The sequence below is a fragment of the Typha angustifolia genome, chromosome 3 (genome assembly GCF_048772165.1).
Source record: "Typha angustifolia cultivar Huaian chromosome 3, ASM4877216v1, whole genome shotgun sequence".
NCBI lineage: Eukaryota > Viridiplantae > Streptophyta > Magnoliopsida > Poales > Typhaceae > Typha > Typha angustifolia.
Window position 1 is genome coordinate 4,294,609 of NC_133241.1, and position 7,871 is coordinate 4,302,479.

Consider the following 7,871-nt stretch of genomic DNA (forward strand, 5'->3'; position numbering starts at 1 on the left):
GATATGATAATCAGAATACTATTCTAACTATGAAAACTAAACTCAAATTAGTGAGAAAAATCTAAGGGGGGTAGAAAATGGAAAGCCAAATAAGTGTAAGAAAAGTAAAAGCATGGCAAACAGAATCATATGATTTTCTTTTAACATAAAATACCTCTCTGGTATGAGAGAAAAAATTGAATATGTCCAAAGTTTATCAATCTTATTTCACTAAGGGATAAAAATAGGACTTGCTTACAACCCATTCTAACACTCTAATGTCGTATTATTTAAGTAATATCTTGCACACACTGAGATTAACTATTATTGTGTAAAAGATTGCCTCTCTTTAGTAAGCATCTGAGCGACGGATCAACCTCAAAAGCAATGTATTGATTGTGTTTAATGTCAATGAATGGTTCGACTCCTTCTAATGCTATCCTCAATAGTGGTTCAAGAAATACTCATATGAATCCATTAGGGAGATGAGACAACATTTCTAAGATGAGAGTAGTAATTCTTAAAATTCTCTCTTTCAATTGGTGATTTAACCTCTAGCTCTCGGTTCTCTAAATAGAGGTTAGAAGTACCTAAGATTTGTGCTATGACAAGCCATCAAAGGAATCTCTAAAGTTATTTTTGAATTTAAACTCTTCTTTATTATCCTACACATTGTTCGGATATTATTTAACCCGTTCGGACACTACTTAATTTTTCTTAAGTGATATATCCCAACCATCGAGTGCTCTCCAAATTTAATTCAATATCAATTAGTTAGAAATCTTTGCATATTATGTCTTTCTATAAGCTATGTGATTTGACCATATATTTAAATTTAATTTGTACAACTCAAATAAATATAATTCTATCCATATATTTATTATTACAAAAGTATCGGTCCTTACCATCTCTCACTTGTAGTATTGTGGCAAAACATAATTTCTAATCAATTTTTCAGAGTTTATAAAAAAATTTCTAAGTTAAGACACATTAGCTTACTTTACATTTTTTAAATAAATCCCTACAAAGATCAATAAAACACTAGAAAAATCTCGTGAAATGCATGTGTTGCAGAAAAATTGATTCAATACAATTTTTTCAATCATAATTCCAAATCAATTTCGCAAGTCAATTTTCAACAAATTATCATATATATATATATATATATATATATATATCATATCAAGCAAGCATATTAATCATATCAATAATATCAAAAGAAATATATCATACCATGATGAAGAAATATAACGAATAAATAAGTAAAACACATCAAAGTAATGCCAATAGAAATTCTACTTAAAAGCATGCAAAAAAAGAAATCTGTGAGATTATTTGAATGATATTCTAAAAACCCGTGTTACAATCCAACCACTTGGGTTAAGTCGAGTCTATTTATCTTTTAATTATTTCATGATGTAAGCTTTTTAGGCAAATCTAGTTTAGTCATGTAAGCCATTAAGGCAAGTTAAAATAAGTCATGACAGTCATTAAGGCAAGTTAAAATAAGTCATGACAGCCCTTAAGGCAAGTTCAAATAAGTCATGATAGCCCTTAAGGTAAGTCTAGTTAAGTTAGTAAGCCTTTAAAACAAGTCCAATTAAATCATATAAGCCTTTAAGGAAGTCCTAATTCAAGTCGTGTCAGTCTTTAGGGCTAATCCTAGTGGGACTCGTTGTAACTGACATCTATATATAGAGGGGTTGGGCCCCTTTATTAAGAATTTAATAATTGAAGTATGCAAGCATTGAGAATTAATTAAGTTTAGTTTTTTTTATTACCGTATTTACTATTTTATTGTAGCTGTTAGATCATCTTTATCTTTCTAAGAGTAGATCATAGCCATAGATCCTCCAAAACTTCCAAACCCTAGCCACCTCCTACCTCCAGCAGCTACCCTATAATATGGCTATCCACCATCACCTTTGGCTGTCCGCCACCCTCCGACGACTGCTGCAACATCAAATATTTACTATTCTACCTCTCTGACCTATCTCGACTATTTTATTTTTAACTTTTCATCTCGACCTCCGATATAGGTGAAACTAGAGCCATTAGAACCCTAACTCACCTCCACCTAAATTTTCATAATTTTCTTACAAACAAATCGGTTCAGATCTGGTCCGTAGCATTGGTATTAGAGTCGACGTTCCTCGGACAATGGTGAACCTGTGATCCAAAGCTAACCTAGGAGAGATCGTGGCCATGGGGGACCAAGACCTTGTCTCCATCCCTCTGGAGGTTTCCTTGGCACCACCAGCAACTGTCGACGATGAGCCACCGGCGTAGGCGAAGGCAAAGGCGAAGGCGATATTTAAAGAATTTTTGGTTGAATCGAAGAAGAGCTCCGAAAGGATCGAGAAGGTTCTCCAAGCCTTGATGGTGACTATCCTAGCTTCTTACCACAGAACATGAGTCACCACCCCTCCACCTTCAAGCATTCAAGCACTAATAATGGTGAAATCATGGAAACCATTCGAGCCGCGGCAACCATTCCTCCGATTGAGGTGTAGCACCCTCTATCTTTGTAGATTGAGCCCTCCACCATAGCAACACTGAAACAGCCCCAGCAACGATCGTGATGCCGTCTTCCCTACCCATGGTGGAAGCTAGGGCCAAAAACTCTAACTTTTCATCGGTGGTGATCTCGGCACTTTCGGTCCAAGCCACCACTATCAGCACCTTTCTTGGACCAGCTACACCCGAGCCATGGCCTAAACAGCATGTGCTAAGACCTTAGCTCAAGCCACCCGCAGCTAGGACAAACTATAGCTCAAAATTGTAGGCCCTAGAGTAGAACCAACCATGGGCCCCTCCTCCTTGTGGTAGACGAGACCCACACGAAGATCAAGGACATAAAGTTTGAGAGCGAATGAAGATTTGAAAACCACCATGGACACCTTGAGGACAAGGTGGTCGGAAGCGTGGTGGATTGTTAAAATCTAACCATATGGGTTAAGTCGAGTTAAGTCAAGTTGAGTCTATTTATTTTTTAGCTATTTCATTATGTAAGCCTTTTAGGCAAGTCTAGTTTAGTCATGTAAGTCATGATGGCAAGTCAAAATAAGTCATGATAGCCCTTAAGGCAAGTCTAATTAAGGCAAGTTCAAATAAGTCGCGACAACCCTTAAGGCAAGTCTTGTTAAGTCAAGTAAGTCTTTAAGGCTAGTCTAATTAAGTTATGTAAGCATTTAAAATAAGTTCTAATTCGAGTCGTGTCAGTCTTTAGGGCTAGTTCTAGTGGGACTTATTGTAACTAACATCTATATATAAAGGAGTTAGGCTCCTTTGTTAAGCATCCAATAATCGAAGTATTCAAGCATTGAGAATTAATTGAGTTTAGTTATTTTCTTATTATCGTATTTACCATTTTATCATAGCTATTAGATCATCTTTACCTTTTTAGGGATAGATAATAACCGTAGATCCTCCAAAACTTTCACACCCTAGCCACCTCAGTAGCCACCCTACAATACGGCCATCCACCACCACCTTTGGCCGTCCACCACCCTCCGATGACTGTCACAACTTCGGATATTTACTATTCTACCTCTCTGATCTATCTCCACTATTTTATTTTTAACTTTTCATTGGCACTTCCGATTTAGGTGAAACTAGAGCCATTAGAACCCTAATTCATGAGGCTATCTCACCTAAATTTTTATAATTTTGTTACAAATGGATCAGTCCAGATCTAGTCCGTAACAATCCATAAATCAAAACAAAACTTCATATCAAATAAAAATTATAATTTTCTAATAATTTTGAATCAAATCCAAATAAAACCATGAAAGTCTCAAACATGCAATTTTGTTCACACGGGCTAGGTCTCATACAGATACTGATATAGACCATTGAATTTTCAAGAGATTTAAATTTTGTGCCAAAATCCCAAAATATGTAAAACGATTTATTCCAAGGCCATAAATCCATAGAAAATATAGAAATCACAAAATCTGAGAATGTTAAGTAGAACTATGTTAGGTTTATTTATACTTATGTAATTGATAAATTGTATTTCAAAATATAATTTATATTCATGTAATGTGTATAGATTTTATATATGAGTATATGCATAAGGTATGAGATATTTGATGAATAATATTGAAGTGGAAGATTAATTTTGAAATCAAATTATTTGAAACGATTTTAGAATCATTATTGAAGTGCTTAAACGATATCATGATGGTTGAATAAGTATAAAATTTTACCAAAAGGCCTAAGAACAGGCACTCTGCATTCAACTATTCAATCTGTTATTTGATCAAGGTGTTTGAACACACTCTGGGCATGTTCAAACGTACTTTACAATCATTCACACCGTGTTTGCACATGTAGAGAGCTTATTTTGGCCGTTCAAACGCATCCTGTAGGCATTTATACATACAGAGATGGCATTCACACATACAAAGGCACATATTTGGTTGTTCATAGTGCATTCACACTTTAAGTCGTCGTGTTCGAATATAATCGGGCTACGTTCGAACGCACCCACGTAATTTATAATTTCTAGAGTTATGTGAGACTTGATTTAATTTAGATTTAGTTTTACTCTAAGAGTTATTTATCTTATCTCTAAGATACTCTATTAAGAATCTTTAAAGAGATATTTATCTTATCTCTAAGAAATACTTATCTTATCTCTAAGAAGAAAATTTAAGCTTCAAGAAAAATTAGATAACACTCTCTTGAACTCAAACTTTTAATTTCTAAAATTTTTTCATTAAGTGATAAAATTAAATATTTGGAGATTAATTTGAACGAGCAATTTCTTTTGAGAGAACGCTTATCTGAAAAGGTTAAGTTTCTTAAGATTGAATTAGAAAAGGCTAAGATCTCATTTAATAAATTTAATGTAGGATCCAAAAATTTAAATCAACTCATTGAATCACAAAAAAGGGAAAAAAGAAGGAAGGGCTAGCATATGATGCTAAAAGATCAAATATCTCTTCTCTAAAAGTGTAATGTAATGCATATTCTTCTCCTTCTTTCATTCAATCATCTTGTCATTATATTAATACTTTTTATATTGATTATAGGATAAATGCTATGAAACATAATGAGAAGTGTAATGTGAATGTTAAGACATATAAAAAAGGATCTAATAATAGAATTTATTTTCCTACTCATCATCATTGTGAAATGAAAGGACACATTAGGCTAAAATCCAAACATGTTTTTTATTATGGGTTAAAAACTAGATAAGTTTAGATTAGGAAAGAAAACATTTTGGCACCCCTTCAGAGTAGTGCTATTGAGTGATCCCTTAGTGAGATGGGGGAATTTGATTACTTGTTAATATTCCCTAAATATATACTTTTTATATATATATATATATATATATATATATATATATATATATATATATATATATATATATCTGATTTTTAAGTCTTAGATATTTTTTGGACTGGTTGATAATTTATACGTTTTATGATTTTTTTAGATTTACGGTTTCTCATTTTCATTTTTACTTTGGATTATAGTTGATTTTGTTTAAAAACAAAAAATTGAGAAAATTAAAATTTGTTAATATGTTTATTGAATTACAATGACTTTTATGATATGAAGTCATCCAATTATAAAGTTATTGTTGGAGTTATAGTCACTTATGTTAAGATTTTAATATATTATCTCTTAGTGTATTGTTTATCTTGGATATTTTTATCTCTTTATATGCATATCCATTGTAGTTATAGAGAGATTGTTAAGTTTATTTATACTTATATAATTAACAAATTATATTTTAAAATATAATTTGTATTCATGTAATGTGTTTAGATTTTATATATGAATATATGCACAATGTATGAAATATTTGATAAAGAATATTGAAGTAGAAGATTAATTTTAAAATCAAAGTATTTGAATTAATTTTAGAATCGTTATTGAAGTGCTTAAACAGTGTTACGATGGCTGAAAAAATATAAAATTTTCCCTAAAGACACAAGAACAAACACTCTGCATTCAACTATTTCGTTTGTCATTTGAACAGGGCGTTCAAACGCATTTGGGGCCCATTCGAATGCACCCTAAAGTCGTTCACCGCGTTCACACATACAAAGAGCTTGTTTTGATCGTTCAAACACACCCTACAGGCGTTCACACATATAGAGATTCATATTTGGTCGTTCACAGCGTGTTCACACTTCAAGTCGCCATGTTCGAACATAATTGGGCCGTGTTCGAACACACCATTGTAATTTACAATTTCTAGAGTTATATGTGATCTAATTTGACTTTGATTTAGTTTTATCTTTAAAAAGTATATATCTTATCTATAAGATAATCCATGGAGAATCTTTAAAAAGATATTTATCTTATCTCTAAGAGATATGTATCTTATCTTTAATAAATATTTATTTTATCTCTAAGAATATAAAATAATTTAATCTACTCCTAGGATTAAGTACCGGCAAGTATTAATCTAAAGATCATCTTTTAGAGCCTATTAGATATCAATTCTCAGCTTTAGATGGAACATGCTAAATCGTTCTCATCTTAACACGTCTATATTTGATCTAAAAGAACTACGTCTTGATGGTCATTGAGACGAAAATATCAATCTCAAGGGTCACTAAGGTTTTAAAATCTATCACAGAAAGTAGTGCGTCATGAGACCTAATGAGTAAGGTTGGTACAGATTGAGTCATAGTAATCGGCAAGTGATCTATAAGCTTCTTATTAACTGCTATAGGTTTTAGTGATTGGTTTTTTACCCAATTTTAGATTTTTCCACTTAAAAACTTGTGTTTTCAATTATCATTTTTTATGCTTTATTTTCTACATATTATTATTAGTAGCGTGTGATAGATCTATCTTCTAGAGCGTTTCTTACGTTTTTCAATTAGTATAACAGCATATCTAAAATATTGACGTAAGTTTCTACTTTTTAAACTATATACATGATTTGAAACTTTTCGGTTTTTGTCAAGTTGATATATTCTAAATTCAATCGAAAATACTCTAATCCAAATATAATTAGAGACATTAAAATCAATCAAAGCATACGAAAATCAAGAACTTTACTATTATGCAAGATTTTAAGTTTAAATCTAATGAAAATCTATCATTTACTAAATGCACAAAAATATTAAATAACATAGAAGTCAATCAACCTATGACAAAATGCATAAAAATATTTTTTTTTAATTTGTAGTGATAGCTTTCATACTTATATGGTAAGGTAGCTAGTTATATGCACCAAAAATCCGCTTAATTATAGGTTGGGTCGTTTTCAATTTTCCTTACACTTGAGGTTTTTTTCTTATTTTTCTTCCAACTTTATCATTTAGTGCCTCATTAAATGTTAATGGGACGTTATAAGAGAAAGAGAAATAGTTCCATACAAGTCTTCTTCTTCATCTTCTTCTTTTTCATCTTTTAATTCATATGCTGCTAATTCTTCTCCTTTTTCATCTTTTAATTCATATGCTGCTAATTCTTCTCCTTCTTCTTCTACCGTTCTTTTTTCTATCTCTTAATCATTCTTTTACTCTATACAAGTCTCTCTAATCACTTTTTAATTAATAAAATAAAAAATAATCAAAAATAGTTGTGATATAATTATGATTAGTTAAATAACCAAAAACATAACTCTCCATAATTATTACTTGTAGTGTATAAAAAATGTATAGAAAAAACATTAATATATTTTCTTCTTCTTTTTTTCTTCTATTTCTTCTTCTTCTTAATTTGACTTGTATAAAAGATGAGAGAGAATGATTAAAAGACAAATTAAGAAAAGCAACAATAAAAAAGTAGAAGGTAAAGAAAAAACAACAATAAAGAAGAAAAAGAAGAAAGCATGTCACAAAGTTTTCGTACCTAAACTGCAAAATTTTAATTTAACATAGTTTTAGAAAATATTTAGAAGATCATCATTTAATGTT